We start from the raw sequence: 17,951 nt of genomic DNA, 5'->3' as shown, positions 1-17,951 counted from the left end.
GGCTGCTTCAATACATGTTCCAATAGCCAGCATTCAAAGATCTTGCATTGACCAAATGTCATGAAAGTCCTCTCAGTCTGACTCAACATGAGTCACGTAACCATGTTTATGCATTATCAGAAATTACAAAATAAAACATCACTTTCAAAACAAACTGATGTTTATGTGCATGCAGTCAAGTGACATCATATCACGACATATGATGTTTATATCAAAAAGATTGATTGCCTCTTCTAGAAGTTCCAAACTCTGCCAATCACCTTCCTCCACATTCATTCAACATGTAAACCGTCTCCTGCGTATTGGAAATCTATAAGCCATCTACATAGGATCTGTTTACAACCGGATGGGAAACTGTGTTTGCGATCATGCATTTCACGTTTGTCAGATCCAAATGCAGCAAGTCAACAAGGCTGTTCGTAATTTATGTCACAGATTGTTTTCATTAGATACTGTTCCCCTCTTAATCACATCAACTTGATAACAAGTGTGAGGGAGCTATATGAACTAAATACCGGTTTGCATTTCGTCATTACATGTGTTGAGTCAAGATCAACAGACACCTTTGCATGTTGACAGCATGTATATGACTGAATCTAGGTCGCCCGGATGCTCATTATGCAGTAGAGTGTGTGTGTGTGTGTGTGTGTGTGTGTGTGTGTGTGTGTGTGTGTGTGTGTGTGTGTGTTCGAGTGTGACAAAGCGTGTGTGAAGACCTGCCTACTCCCCCCTCTCTCTCTCACACACACACTCCTCTTCTCTCACTATCTCTCTCACACTATCTCTCTGTTTCTCACTATCTCTTTCAAACTCTCTCACTCTCTTTCTCTCGTACTCCCTCTTTCTGACTATCTCTTTCACTCTTTCTCTTACTATCTCTCACACTCTTTCTCTTTCTCACAATCTCTCTGTCTCTCACTATCTCTCTTTTCTCTCTAACTGTCTCCTTCACATTTTCACAATGCCTCCCACCATAACTCTATCACTATTTCTCTTTCCTTTTCTCTCTCTCACTCTATCTCATACAAGGTATGGATAACCAGGCCACACTGAATAATGAACTACAGTAAAGTGACTGTCTTGCCTTTATATCCGTTGTTCGCAATACACGTAGTGTGTTGCAAAACGAACGCCATGAATGTCTGTCCACGTGTTTATTGGGATAATTTCACATGGATACCCAGTTACAGACGCCAGTCCAGACCAAACTACAATCTATCTTCGTCGCCCAACCGGCTCACACATTGTACCCATGTGGAAATCGAAACCGGGTCTTCGGCGCTTTAACCATTATGCTACCCCACCGCCCCAAAAGTAGACAGGGGTGGATTAAGAAGAGATTTGAGTGTGTGTTGTGTCCTTATTTGAGGATAACTTCGTGCCTCTGAGAGACCCAGCCACAGAGATAAGAAAATGCATGAACATATGCATATAAAACAGTTGATGAGAAGCAAATGGCATTCTCATACATCCTATCGGAGACCACGTTGTGAAAAGATGATGTACAGGATGAAACAAACAGGTGTACATACAAACAATACGCTGATAAGCAGTTGCAAAGGTTTCCACGAGTCCATCTCGCTCAGTTTACTTACCGAAAGCCTGACATTTAAATCACATTTAAAAAGTCCAACGATCTTTAACTGTCGCTCAAACTCGAAACTCAACCCGGGGATGCAAGGACGTGATAACATGACATCTTGATCCGCATCTTAAATCGTAGGCATACATGAACCATGAACCAAATCTCTTGTATGGCTAAGGCCCTGTGGGGTAGCTTTGTGGTTGAAGCATTCACTCGTCACGCCGAAGACCCGGGTTCGATTCCCCACATGGGTTGAATGTGTGTGTCCATGTGTGTCGTTACATTGCGGTAATAATGCTAAACGCGGCGTAAAACCATTCTCACTCACTCACTCACTTGTGAGCAACTGAATCCTATGTATGGCTGTGAACATCATGGGCCTGTATTTGCTGATTCAGATTTCACTGGCCGTTAAAGACAAGATTTTGGTAAAAATCACACGAATAACGATGGACCAATAGATGGATCCCTTCCTCCCAATTATATGTCATTGATATCCTCTTATTGGCTATCAAGGGCATGCGATCAAGAGTGGAACAGAATCGAAGAAAAGCAGTCTATGACATGGCACCATAAATTACCTATAGCCTTGTTGACTTGACACATTTGGGTATGACAAATATACCTTTAAGAAGTGTATAAATGCCGGGCACTGTCCAGAAATATTCCCACCGTGCGACGGCGGGCTGGACGATGTAGTATCCTTATCAGACAATCCAGTGATTTTAAGCCCCTATTGTTTTGCCGCAGCTAAATTCAATTTATAGGTTCATACTTGTAAGTGTAAACGTAGTTGCCTGAACGAATACATTCAGATCATAATACGTAAACGTCGAACCTGCCTGAACTAATACATTCAAAATATAGTATGTAAGCCCGTGCCGCTTTAATTCAAACAACATTCCGTTCGTGTGATAAAGGAATGTGTGTGAAGTCATTTTTGTTGGTTTTCCTGTCATGACAAAAAGATTATATCCGTTTTGTCACACGTATCCAATGTACAGGAATTTTATGTGTTGAACTATTCAAATTATACCTGTGACAAGACAGCGGGGCGTTATTCAAATGTAGCCATGTATAAAACTACTGTGTTACGTATTAATGGGCACAAAAAATATTTAACGTAATCGAAAATATTTGTGAAGCGAGATCCGGTTTGTTCTGTAAGTTTCTCACAAAATGTCTCGCGAGACATAACAGACCTAAAAACAATTATCACTTGAACATTTTCAAGTCATCAAAAAATCTTATTTTGGTGCAATCATATTATTTCAACTGCTAGTTTGTCCTTTATCACAAACGGGACGTATTACTGATGGTAGTCAGGGTGAATAGTCTTTCGAAATGTTATATTTACACATTTGCCAGGGGGCCTCGGTAATCAGATCTCTGTGGTCCAACTTCCGGTCTGTTTATAGGAGCAAGCGTGTGCTGGGAAATATAAAACGTTTTGGACATGTAGTCACAGGAGCCCCGGGATTGAAACGACTGTGTCTTAAGAATGAGTGAGTGTGTTTTTACGCCGTCGTACCAGTAGTTAAGCAGTATCAAGATGGAGGGCACCGGAAACGGACTTCACACTTGTTCTCATGTGGGGAATCAACCCGTGTCCGCAGCGTCACGAGCGGACGCCTTTATCTATTAGGAATATGTGCACTTGTCAATACATGGCATGTGAGATGGGAACAATAATACAATACCTGCTGCTGCATCGTTGTCTAAAAAGTTACAGCGCCGATATTAAAAAGAGTGAGTGAGCGAGTGATACCGTATCATAATGTGTAGTGAGTGATTGCCATCAACCTCCAACGAATCAGGAGTGAGTGAGTTTAGTTTTACGCCGCACTCAACAATATTCCACCTATATGGCATTGGTCTGTAAGTAATCGAGTCTGGACCAGACAATCCTGTGATCAACAGCATGAAGCGTATTCTACCCAGGACTTTTGAAGGTATTATCGACTAATGTAATAGTGTGCAAATGAGTGAGTGAGTAAAAGTTGAAGCGAGAGATATCAGTCAGTCAATATCACAACGGAGGACACCAGGAATGGGCTTCACACATCGCTCCCATGTGGGGATTCGAACCCGGGTCTCTAGCATAACGAGTGAAAGCCATAACCACCACGCTACCCCACAACCCCCACATAACGAATAGGCACATCAAAGGGAAACCTAAAGAATAATGCATATGGGAATAGAATCCTTATTCTCCAGCTTGACGAGTTAACACCTTAACCATTAAGCCACCCGCCGATGGAGGCATGAAGACTTGTGGTATACATTAACATACATACAAACATGTACACATGTCTACAGGTTATAATGATACAAGCACCGACCTACCTCTGTATTTTCACCCCTCCTCCGCTCACAAACACGTGTACAACACAGGGTTGTTCATGCTGGCCAAGAACTCTCATCTTCTCTTTATACAACATATATCCTGACTCATCTGTGGGTTGGGCTCGGTCAGGGAAAAAGGTCTTAATCCATGAAATTTACAATCAGCGAATGAGCATTGAGAAGAGCGCCAAGGGATCAGAGTTGCTATTGGTTTGTGAATGTAGCAATTAGTGTGTAGGGGGAGTGAAGGCGTGGTATCGATTTGATTTCAGCTGTGGCATATTCGGGAGGTTTTCTGTGTATGATAAGGTTTGGTGATGCAATATGATGCCAATCAACTGTGAAAAAAATACGTGGGGTTAAAGAGGATCGATAGTTCTGTAAAACTGTCTTTAAAGTTAATTGCCGAGGTCAGTGCCATGGTGGTACATCTGAGACAGGAATGCAGAGATGTAAATCGTGGAAATCGGCTTCAACGTTCTAGGACGAGATTTTGAATGAGAGATATGGTTGTACTGTTAAGAAGAAATTCATGCATTTCTATGGTATTTGTTTTTCTTGTTCGCGTGTGTGTGTGTGTGTGTGTGTGTGTGTGTGTGTGTGTCTTTTGTGTGTGTACGTGCGTGCGCGCGCTGGTGCATACATGCGTATGTGTCTGTCTGTGAGCGAGTTTGGTTTCACAACGATTTAGCGATATTCCTGCAGTGTTTTGACGGGGACACCAGAAATGGGCTTCACACATTTTACCTTGAATCAACTTGACGTAACCACTGTCACCACTATGATACCTCATCGCCCCAATGTATGTATGTATGTATGTATGTATGTATGTATGTATGTATGTATGTATGTATGTATGTATGTATGTATGTATGTATGTATGTATGTATGTATGTATGTATATGTGAGTGTGCGTCTGTGTTTATGTGTCTTTGAGTCTCTGTCTGTGTGTGCGTGTGCGTGTCCATCTGTGTCTCTGTGTCTGTTTAAGACTGAGTCTCCGTGTAAGTTGTTTTATATAAGATCACTTATCATGACGTATAGCATAATATTCCTAATGCTTTAAACCTGACAGCGTATAGACTGTCATCGTCTACCGGCCGGGGGACAACCTTATAGTACTTCGGAATAGCTTCCCACAAGAAAACATTCCACTGTGGTTAAACACTGCGCAATGAACGCAGTTACTTTCACACCATTTCGACAAATTACTTACTTAGCGTACCAAAACACAACAACCGCCAAAACCCACAGTCCAACCTAACCTACAGGCGATGCTATAACGGCAATAGCAGGAACGCCTGTAGGTTCAGGCACAGGTACACCTGTACTAAAGTACATTTCGTTTCGTCACACGTGTCTTTATATGTTTACTGATTATGTTGTTCTCTTCATTGGGTAATACAGGATGGAAGCTCACCCACCAATCACGACGTACATCATCACGTATGTACATACTGGTGTGTATATGTCACGAACAGGCTTATTGACATGCAGGGCATGCCCCTCTGTTGTAGAAATAGCTTCATACAGCTTCTCCATTACTTATGACATTGGGAAACGCATCATTTACGTGTGAGAAGCTTAGAATATTATATCCGGAACGGCACAAGCGAGGAGTGAGTGGATGACTGAGTTTAGCTTTACGCCGCTTTTAGCAATATTCCAGCAAACATACCGGAGGGGTACACCAGAGATGGGCTTCACACATTATACCCATATGGGGAGTCAAACCCGGGTCTTCGACGTGACGAGCGAACACTTTAACCACTAGGCTACCCCACTACATGCGAGGAAGAGAAACAAAGCTGTATCCAGTATCTTTTGAGTTCTATATGTTATATTTCAACAATAGCGTACGCACGGTATTCAAGGTACATACACCAGGTTCCATGTACACACGCACGCACACGCAAACACACATACTCACGCATGCACACAAACTCACGCACACAGAGCTCAATACAATATGAAGTACGTGGATTATATAGGAGAACAAAAGCATGCAAACCGAGAGTATTAATAGATAAATATGGACTTACCTATAATAGCTATATCTATAATGATATACATCATCCGTATCAAAGTTAAAACGGCAAATACGAAACTGTCCATGACTAGCGACAGCCATCTTCACAGATGTGAGTATGGTGGACTACAGCAGGCCTGGGTTATGTGTTATATGATTTGTCGCCCCAGGAAGTGACCGCTGTCCAATGACCAATTAGATTACTAAGTCATATACTTTCTGAGAGTAAGAAACGTGAGAAGAGCATCAGTCCGGAAATGTACACTTTCCCAGACAGAAATGATTCTGCCTGTTATCACTTCTGTGAGGATGCAGATCAGGTCACAGAATGGAAACCGGAAAAGAAAATAGACTAGCCACGAAACATATCTGCATCGTGTGATTCCTGCGTCAGTTTTATGAAGTGTTATATCTCATGGTTATAAACTATGTACACAATCACTATACATTTTAACTAAACTGTCAATCTATAAGAGAACAATGTTTGTGATTATGTTTAGATTAACAACTAGTCGCTGAAATTAACATTTTTGACAGAAAAAAGTTCATAGCGAAAAGCTGAAATATAATGAAAAGGACCCCTCAGACTTTCTTCATTTTCAGAGACTTGCCACAATTTTTAGACTTGCGTGAGCTTTCATGGATATACATTTACTTTACTTTACTAGATTATGGTCTAATGTTTGATATACTCAACATGAAAAATTAAGGAACACTCTAAATATCTAAGTACTGTACTGTATGAATCATAGTATCAACTATTAAATAATTCTTGCTGAAAATCGGAGCGGTAATGACTGAGTACATGTGTATATATATTTCTGCTGATTATGTTGAGTTTAGAGAGCCGGGCAAGACGCGCTTGCTCAGCATGCATACCATTCAAAACGAAGGGGAATCCCCTCCTATGGTGACGTCACAGACATAAATCAGAGCGAGCCTCCAGCAACCACCTCGTTCTAGCCAGGAAGATATATCGCCATTAACGTGCAATTATTTTTTCCAGGGGGTTACGCTATATGCACGTTTTTCATTCCAGGACATATTTACCATGACTTAGCAAGTTTGTAAGTTAATGCCGACTTTCTGTTATGTGAAAAATATGAGGTCTCTAGTTGTGACAGTGATATACATCATTGAATGATGAATTGTGTTTCCGCTCTGAAACCGACGTCAAAACACCATTTCCGTAATAAAAACAGTCCCTATATATAATGACATTTGCCCTTCTCTTTGTTTCCAACTGTCCATTCATGTGCAATATTTAATGCACAAATGGGGGTTTACCGGTACTTGATTTTTAACTTTATATAGTTTCAGTTAATCTTAGCGTCACCTTCACGTTTGTGAAATTAACCAACCTTTTTCAGTGGTAACAAATATAATTATTGTTAAGAACAGATGTTTGTTACGCGCTTTTAGACTTGTATCTGATGAAATATAGACAAAAACAAAACAAACAAAACACCTCTATATATCCGTAATCGTAATTGATTGATTGAAAACCATTTTATTAAATCAAGAAACGGATTGGGCTCGGAGCTCTCCCTCTCCGTAATCATGTTCGTTATAAAGGTGGTAAACTATTTAAATCGTAGTCTCCTCACAATGCTCTACAACAACGGGGCGTCGGGGGTAGCCTAGTGGTTAAACCGCCCCGGGTTCGATTCCCAACATGGGTACAGTGTGTGAAGCCCATTTCTGGTGCAACCTACCATGGTATTGCTGGCCACAACGTCATGAAACCAGTTCCTTTTCTTTTCAGGTTCGCCTTTATCAAATATACAAGAAAAATGCTAAAAAGTTTTTCGAAGTGAATGTTTTTCTCCACCCACTGATAACATTAAATCGTTTCCTGTAAACGTGGCGGACAACACATGGAAATGGGATTGAGACGTAGGTGCATTATTTAGCATACCGTGTTGTGTTCTCTACACAGGTCCTCCCAGTTTCTGACCTTATCAACAACCACAGCAATTACGTGTGTATTACTATGAAAATAGTGGGTGTCAGAACGTAACCTTGCATGCCCTCCAACGTAACGAAACGTATGAATTTGTAAACTTTGCTCCTTTAACATAATATCCACTCTACTCGCAACGGTTACAATATGTCCAGATTAAAATTTGTGATAAACTAGAGGGACTAATGTACACCACAAAGTAACACGTTATATACGTTGGGCATTTTGCAAATATTTGATATATGATACTAAAGTAATGCAAGCCTGATGTGTATGTTTTACATTGAAAGGGTACCTCCTGTCTGTTAATAAAAGGGTGTGGATAAGCAGAGACAGTGAAGTGATACTTGACATGAGAGCTGTACCCGCAAATTACACACCTATCTTCTTAATCTATTTTCGCCTAGAGCGTACCTGTTGACCCCAACTGAGGTATTTCTGTCTACATAGCGTCCATATGTTGATTGTGACGTCACGAGGGTGTATCCACGGCAACATATACACAGTCGTAGGCGTTAAACATGGTGTGATAAAGTTCGTGACTTCTGCACAGTGTGGGGTTATCACTGTAGTCCACGATCTTTGTGTTGTTTCGGACACAAGCTAAATATATCGCGAATTCTAGTTGTTCATGCTTTCCAACACCATCATTAACATTTGAAATGAAGTTCATTGTGTAATTAGAGCTACATGTACGATTGTATAAAAGCTATCATATATTTTTTTAAACTTAATGACGGTAAACGAACACCTTTTAACAACATAACATGTTGATTAAAATTTTCCGTAAGGCATGGCGTAGACGTTTCATCTTTAAACCAACCTCTAGTATGTTAGATTGGGTCGGCGAGAATGGGTTAAACTGCATAGCATGTCTTACACAAACACTGGGCGAGGAAAGTCGCCGGTCTCCAAACAAACTAATTTGCCTTCTTAATCAGTTCCTGATATGTTCTCCGAGCTGGACGTTTTCGGAGAAACTATCAGGCCTGTGTTGAATTTGTGTTGAGGATGTTTCACATTTGATGATCATTTAAGGGTTGTCAGGTTTCGTAGAGCATGTTCCATAATCTTCGGGTATGTTCAGGTTAACACTAAATACAGAAATTACAAATCACCGAATGAAGACGAATACACTTCAGCTGTCAGAAGTGCTCTGTCTGGCATGATTGCCTCATCACCTGAATGTTCTGAAATCGTATTCTATGACTCAGAGAACTTTACTGCGAGCAGCGTTATGGAGCAAGCATTTAGAGAAGAATGAAACAGTGGAAGTCGCTGGAGAATATTGCATGTGATACTGTAAACAGTGACAGATAAACAACATACAAATACACAACTGGACAATTATTTTGCCTTTTTCCGAAAGTGAGTTATTTACAGTGGAAGTTGTCAAAACCGGAATCTGTCCAATCCGGCAAGTTGTCAACACCGGTATACAATCTCAGCCCCATCCTAATGGCTAAACATTTACCATCAGCACTACAATCCGGCCCATGATATTTCTGAATATTGCTAAAAGCGGCGTAAAACCGTAGTCACTCAGTCACTCCTTGAACATAATGTTACACATGACACTTTTACTTTTACGTTAAGAATTTATTTTATAAATACAGCGAAAGCTGTCTAAACCGGCACTCGCTGGGACTGAAGAAAATCCGGTTTAGACAGCTTTCGCTGTATTCATAAACAAAATTCTTAACGTAAAAGTAAAAGTGTCATGTGTAACATTATGTTCAAGGAGTGACTGAGTGACTACGGTTTTACGCCGCTTTTAGCAATATTCAGAAATATCATGGGCTTTACACACTGTACCAATTTAGGGAATCGAACCCAGATTTGTATCGTGATGATCGACAGCTTTAACCATTGGGCTACTCCAGAGTGCCAACTGCACAGGAACACACAATGTGGAATTTTACCTTTGGATTACATGTAAGACCCCATGTTGCTAAAAAGCCTCGCTCTTGATTAGACTTGGCACGTCATAGTATTGGTCTGTTTACATCTCATGCAGCGAAAATATACCTGACGTTGTTTGGACATAGGTAAACAAGTCATGGCCGTGCTAATGTTTAACCTCTACAGCCTTGCCAGGGTATGTCAGTAAATTAGAGCAATAACTTTCGTAATCCATATTTGACCATATTGATCCATAAATCCAATTAGACGTGGTATATTGATGCAAGTGCTAGATTACATCAGCTTATTCCACCTGCCGCCTATACAAGCAATCACTAGACACACGGGCTGGAGCCCATGGGTGATCGTTTACAGTCAACGTTTGAACATTACATAACGCCTCACCCATACGCGTCAGTCAGTAATCGAAAAGCGACCAGATAATCCATCGAAAAAGCGAATTAATGTGCGGTTGGTTGGTTTTGTGTGTATGTTTGTTGGTTAACACTGCATTCAACAATATACAAACTATCTGGTGGCGGTCTGTTAATAATCGAATCTGGACGAGACAACCCAGTGATAGGCGTCATAAGCATCGATCTACGTGATTAGAAAACAATAATACGTGCTATATCAATTAAACGGACCTGACCACCCGATTCCGTTAGCATGGGCTGCGGAAGGCCAATTCTAATCGGATATCCACCGGTTGCCCGCGGAATTGTTATGAACAACCACCTGATCCGCCTCTCACAATCTTAGGTCGTTGAACGCCACCTCTAACCCGGATCATTACGTGCTATGGTTGTATTCAACAGGCCGTATGTACGCACTCACGCACGTACGTATGTATGTATGTATGTATGTGTGTGTGACTTTAAAGGTTACAACCTTCGAACTGTCACACATTGTTTTGGGATTTTACACAAGCAGCATACACACAGATCAGAGCCTCCTTTCACTAAGCACAATGGTAATCTTAGTGCAATGTTAATTAAAGTGAGTTAATGTTAACCTTAGTAAAAGTTGCATCTTGAAAGCAACCCAAAGAACTTAAATTCTTTCAATAAATACTCTTATAGTGCATTTTCTTCCTAACCATGCCGGTTCTGTAAATCGATTCATCAGATTAGTCACTGTTTTTTTAAGCGATTAACATTTCCGCCCGGTGTTCTTTCAACCGCGAAAACAGGATGTATGATGTTCTCTAAGACTTATACACCCTTTTGTTGACCCAACAAGGGGAGGGGGGACACAGACGTATGTTTCTAATCTGGAGCCACTCTGCATCAATATATTGAAGCACATCTCACATTGCTCAATTGCACGTTAGCGCCACTGGGATAATATCGAACAGCCCTGTGTTCGATTACTTTTCTTTATGTCCTAATATAGAAACCCCGCTGAGATAGAAAATAGCATGTTCAAGCATATTTCCGTCAGCAGATCTGATTAATTATACTGTCCTTGGGATTTGCAAACAATACACTGACGTCATAAAAAGTCATAATGTATTTGTTTCCTTGTCCCATGCAAAAGTCATTTGACGCAGTTGACGTACTGCATTCCTTTCCGGGATATGCGGGCGAAAACGGCTTTTTCCGAAAAAAACCCACACTAATATAATTGTAAATAATATTCTTTTCAGCTACTTTGATTTTCGACTGTGAGTTGACGAAGAATGATGATGGACATAAAGGCGACGTTAAGACATAGAGTTCAATGTCGCTATCAAGCACATCGCCTTCCACAGAATTAAAGACGTATATCAATAGAAAATCTCATCATTCTTCTTTCCAACTAGTTGATACACCTTCCTGATCTGTTGGAGGTTGATGACAATCACTCAGTATACATTATCATATGGTATCAATCATTTTAAAAATAAAAAACAATAAGAAACATAAAAAAATGTTAAGTTAACATGCAAGTGAAAGTACACATGAGAATGAAGTACAAGCAGGATGTGAATAATGGTTTTGATTAGAGTTCTTTCACCACATCTAAAATTTCGCTCATTAAACATCACGCTGATGCCCCAAAAGGAAAATCAATGTCTAAAAATAGAAGGATGAAGTTCCTCTGATTACTTTACAGTGAGTAATTAATTTTCACTTTCGAATCAGCCCGATCCCGAAGAAACGGTGCCCCTGGGCACCACCACTTTCCTACTATCTGTTAAGATGATTCATAACGCTGACATATTGAAACAGTCTGGGGACTGTTCAAACCTAGAACTATTCTAGTGGAATTAGCTCGGGGATCTCCACCTCTCCAAATACAGAGAGGATCTTAGACAAAACAGGAACCTTAATCACATTTAAATGAAGACAAAGGGCACATGTTACATTAACTGATAATTTAGAATTATTGTTTCAGACAAATCAATAATATTGATGTAGAAACTATTCATCTGAAATGAGAAGACAATACTAGACATTTAGAAGATGATTGAATTGCGAATGACAACGTCATACACGTTGTACAAGTACTGGTTGTAAACAACCACGATTTCCTTTACCAAAAAGTCTTACATATTCTAACTCTACAAATTTCGAGCAGAATTTTAGCTTAAAGTAGGATAATTCCTTGTTCGGGAAGAGGTAGCCGATTGCAAGGGTTTTATTCAAATTTATCCAAAAGACACTGTAACAAGTAAAAGTGTCTTACCTTCAGATACAGAGAGGATCTCAAGCACAGGAGGAGTAACTCACTGACGAGTTACCCCTGTACATTTATACCCGAGATCTCCTCTCTGGGAGCAAGTCGATGCCCGCGTGACTCGCTGGTCGTATTATGCAAGTTTGGTAATGCAAGTTTGATAAAGCAAGTTGGATATTATGCAAGTTTGACTAAGCTGGGTTGCCAAAGAAAAGAAACGTTAGCTAACTGGGGAAATGCTGCGGGAATGTTATTGTTCGTGGTGGTTTCTTTTGTTATGTACTCGCGTCTAGACGTCAATAGACCTAAACCGGCAGTCTGTCTCACAGTCCCTGAGCCATATCATTTTCCCTAAAGTCTAGCCCTCACTGCAATGTAGTCTGTCTCACATTCCCCGAACCACATTATTTTCCCTAGTTCTCCCTGTAATGCTAAAGCCCTATATGAAACATACGTTCTATTGGGGTTACACATCCTTAGTAAAGTACATATTCCAGTACTTTTTCTGAGAAGAGTATTAGAATTTGTACTTCACTAAGAACGTGTAACCCCCAACATAACACATGCTACATTTGACTGCTGATTGTGTTATCATATCCTTAATCAAGCAAATCTAACTTTCTCCAGAGCCTCCTTTCACAAAGTACTAAGGTGATCGTAAGGTCTCTCTGTTAACCTTAGCAAAATGTTGAAGAATGGAAGTTAAGGTTAATCTTAGTAAAAGTTGCTTCTTGAAAATGAGCCTCAGAGTTGTATTTCTGATCTCCCGCAGATTCATTTTCAATTGACATGGGCTTGTTTATTGTAAGCAAAACATATTCAGAGACTAAGTGTACAGATATACAGATCACCCCTGTATGTATGGGATAGTAAGAGATAAAAACTTATGAAAAAGCATAGTAATTTCGGCAGTGTTATAATAGTAATTAAAGACACTGTCTTTGCGACCTTTGAACCTGTGGTTTGACCTGCTGGTGCTCGAGGCGGGTTTGCCATGAAGCCCATGCATGAAGAAACAGTGATTTATATTAACAGCTTCCCAGTGTGAGGAGAATAGTTTCCTCATTTTGCCAGCGAGACGGGCTAGCTATGACTGAAAGTTACCAGCCCACAAAACATTTCACTGTGAATGTAGACACGGGTTTCATCATTAAGCTGTTAAAATGATGAACATTTTTATCAGGCCATAATCTTGCATGCTTTAAATTGTATCATAACTTAACAAGTTGGAGGGCGTGGTATATTTTCAAAGTGGCCCCATGAAAATTCACAAGCAGGTCGAATCAGTGACTGTGGAGATTTACTGGCCCGACTAGATTTTCACTAGCCTCGGGTTAGTGGGCCAGTGGCTGTGTCGCACACTGCATCTATCTTTCGGCAATAATTACGACAGCCACAACAATATAGCTGAAAGGAATAACCCTAGAGTCAACTGAAACATTCTTGTGGACCAACTCAAGCGTGTCCTGACCTAGATAGAGAGTCTTGTTCATGAATACCTTGGGAAGAAATACTGAAGAGTTGTGTCGCCTTTGAGCATAAACGTGTAACAACTTAGATCTTTTGATCTTTCGAACCACTATCCACGTCTGTTACTGTTACGGTTACAATAACATAATTATCGTACTTGTTGAGCAAACGGTGTGAATTTGAATTTTAATATCTGCCCTACCTGTACTGCTGCCGTCCTCGAGATCACACTAGGACACGTGTTGACTGTGGTGTAGATGTGACTGTTGAAATGACAGAGCGGGCTATAGACAGACATATACCAAGGCGCTATGGCGTGACATATACCTGCCAGTGGGGTCCTTTATACTACGTTACCTTCCGGTCTAGCGCTCATGCTTCACTTACAAGCCACCATTATCAGCTGATCGGGGAGGGGGTTAGAGTGGGGGAGATCTACTACCAGCTTACTCTCGTTGGTAGACTTCCAACTGAATAGTGTAGAACTTTACCGAGTACATGTTTATTCGTGTTGTTTACCTTTGACATGAAACCAAGGAAGTTAATTGTTTAGAAAGGTGTGGCGCCTGTATTGAACATGTCTCTCTTTGTGAGGATATAGCAACACTATACGCGCTGTGGTTTATCATTTCTTAATGATGTATATTACATTGTGTTATGTCAATAGCATTGTACATGTCATAACACTAACGGACTAAAGTAACATAATCTGCTTTTTGTGCTTGGTTGTTTGCCCCTTTGCCAACATTAGCGTTGTAATGTTAAAACCTTCCCGTGGGATTGCTCAGAAGGCTAGATACGATGAAGTACTTTTATAATGATGACGCCTATGACGAATTGACAGATACTGTGGAAGCTGTCTAAACCGGCACTCATCGAGACTGAAAAAATAATCCAGTTTAGACAATGTGCCATACGTTAGAGCTTACGATAAGTGTACCAGCCAGAGATGGGACTGAGATTTTATGCAGGTGTTGACAACCTGCCGGATTGGACAGATGCCGGGTTTGACAGCTTTCACTGTATAACAAACTGGGCGTTTTTTATTCTGGTCAAGAGAAGGATTTATTTCAAATGACAGCAATATGTACACTGTTAAAACACTTTTGTATATACACAATACAGTATGATCATGTCCTTCACAGCTAATTAAATAATGTTTAATGTACGCACTGTGTAAAATAAGCTTTATTGAGTACTGCTTTTAGCAGCTTACTAACTGAGGATACCAGAAATAGGCTGACTATCCCAGAAATAGACTTCACACATGGCGGCTATGTGGGGAATCGAACCCAGGTCTTCGGCATGATCAGCGAACCCTTTAACCGCAAGACTATTCCACCGCTCTGATTTTCGAAGTAACAAATACACGCTAGCATTCAGTAACTTAGTAAAGAGTGTAAAGATGTCGGACCGTGACTCCATGACTGATCAAATCTCATCACCAGTTTGTACCATTTGTTGGATGTAAGAGTCTGGGTTTTCTCAAGGTAACACAGTGGACTCAAAAGTGAGCTATAATATGGAAAACCCGGGTGAACAAGCATAAAGTCATATTAGACCACTTCACCGCCCTTCGAACCTTGAAAATCCGGGTTACAAATGGTCTTTATCAACACATGCTTGTCGTAAGAGGCGACACACCGGACCAAGGGGTCAGGCTGACATGGTTTACACATGTCATCGTATGCCAATCACGTCGATCGATGTTCATGATGTTGATCACTGGATTGTCTGGTCCAGACTCGATTATTTACAGGCCGCCACCATATGTCTGGAAACTTCCTGAGAGCGACGTTAAACAATAAACAAACAAACAAACAAATATCTCCTCAGTTTACTAGGAACTATAATACACTTACACTGAGTACAGGGTGGAGCTATCAAGACATTAAGATCATTGCCCAGAACATTGTAGATCCGGAACAACCAGCAGCCGGAAATACCTACTTCATCAGTACTTAAGGTGTCCTGTTTACAAAACAAGATATCTTTTATAACATCTCCTGACAGCTGGTCACGATATATTTATGAAGAGATCCACGTTCTCAAAGAGAGGACATGTCTAAGGGTAGATAGTATTTCAAAAATCCGTGTTGTCATGGCGATTTATCATTGCAAAATGCTCAAAATAGTCTCTTACTTCACTAGCCGTTTACTTTGTCATAACTTCGATGATATCTGTACATATAGCCATTGAATAGAACAAACTGCATGAAATATCCTTAAACGTAGAAACTTCCTAGAAAGGAAAATTCTTGCCCATCCTCTCAAGGCATCACCAGTCCTTAACCAGGATGTTAGACAGAATGACCCTATAGTATGTGCCACATATGAACTGACAATACCATATTAGTCATATCGGATTAGTAATAAATATATCAATAACATTATGAGCTGATCCTGAAACGAGGGGACTGGATCACACACCGCAGTCATTATTACATGCTGTGAATATCTAACCATCATGGCGGATTTCCAGAGCGTTAATGGCAATGCTAACAAACACTTAGCTTGTAGAGGTTTGCAAACTGTGTACGTTAATGTCCCTCTTCTAATACACATTACTATACGTGGGTATTACGTTAAATAATTAGTATATAAGCCCTGGTGGTAACTATGGACACACATCAACAACGCCAACGGTGTCAAAACATTACAGTTTTGACTCATAGTTGTACAGCGGCCAATTAAGGATCCGTCTTCAGCTGAATGTGTATCCTGCGTGAGGTGAGTGTGTGCGTGCGTGCACGTGCGTTCGTGCGCGCGCGCGCGTGTGTGTGTGCGTATGTGTATTCAATGGCCAGCAGAATTATTGTGCTCATAGTTATGTTTCTTTTTTTCTTTTTTCTTTTCACGGCATGTTTTGTTGCTCTGATACCTATACCATGTTTATGGAAACATGGCTCTCAGCTTAGATTCGTCACAGATAAGATGGAGTATCATCTTGGCTCTAATATTGCTCTACTCTGCCAATACCTGTACTGCTGACTAAACACCTGTTTGCTACAACATCTGTGACCAATGTTTCTATCTTCTGACTATTTGCTACTACATCTGTGACCACTGTTTCTATCTTCGGACTATTTGCTACAACATCTGTGACCACTGTTTCTATCTTCAGACTATTTCCTACAACACCTGTGACCACTGTTTCTATCTTCTGACTATTTGCTACTACATCTGTGACCACTGTTTCCATCTTCGGACTATTTGCTACAACATCTGTGACCAATGTTTCTATCTTCGGACTATTTGCTACAACATCTGTGACCAATGTTTCTATCTTCGGACTATTTGCTACAACACCTGTGACCACTGTTTCTATCTTCTGACTATTTGCTACTACATCTGTGACCACTGTTTCCATCTTCGGACTATTTGCTACAACATCTGTGACCAATGTTTCTATCTTCGGACTATTTGCTACAACACCTGTGACCAATGTTTCTATCTTCGGACTATTTGCTACAACACCTGTGACCACTGTTTCCATCTTCGGACTATTTGCTACTACATCTGTGACCACTGTTTCTATCTTCGGACTATTTGCTACAACATCTGTCACCACTGTTTCTATCTTCGGACTATTTGCTACAACACCTGTGACCACTGTTTCTATCTTCGGACTATTTGCTACAACACCTGTGACCACTGTTTCTATCTTCTGACTATTTGCTACTACATCTGTGACCACTGTTTCTATCTTCGGACTATTTGCTACAACATCTGTGACCACTGTTTCTATCTTCGGACTATTTGCTACAACACCTGTGACCACTGTTTCTATCTTCTGACTATTTGCTACAACATCTGTGACCACTGTTTCTATCTTCTGACTATTTGCTACTACATCTGTGACCACTGTTTCCATCTTCGGACTATTTGCTACAACATCTGTGACCAATGTTTCTATCTTCGGACTATTTGCTACAACACCTGTGACCAATGTTTCTATCTAATGACTATTTGCTACTACATCTGTGACCACTGTT

The 17,951-nt window shown here is 40.5% G+C and overlaps 1 protein-coding gene across 1 annotated transcript in view; it reads right to left on the bottom strand.

The window, feature by feature from the left end:
• LOC137281832 (cytosolic phospholipase A2-like) overlaps positions 1 to 14,224 on the bottom strand; it is a 36,371-nt gene extending 22,147 nt beyond the window's left edge. The window contains exon 1 of the mRNA XM_067813462.1: positions 14,159 to 14,224. The gene's annotated coding sequence lies outside the window, so the exon portion shown is untranslated. The remainder of the gene's footprint in view (positions 1 to 14,158) is intronic.
• Positions 14,225 to 17,951: the final 3,727 nt, after the last annotated feature.

This window comes from Haliotis asinina, chromosome 4, assembly GCF_037392515.1.
Source record: "Haliotis asinina isolate JCU_RB_2024 chromosome 4, JCU_Hal_asi_v2, whole genome shotgun sequence".
NCBI classification, from domain to species: Eukaryota; Metazoa; Mollusca; class Gastropoda; order Lepetellida; family Haliotidae; genus Haliotis; species Haliotis asinina.
The sequence above is the reverse complement of the archived record's forward strand: the minus strand, read 5'-3'. Positions and strand labels throughout refer to the sequence as shown.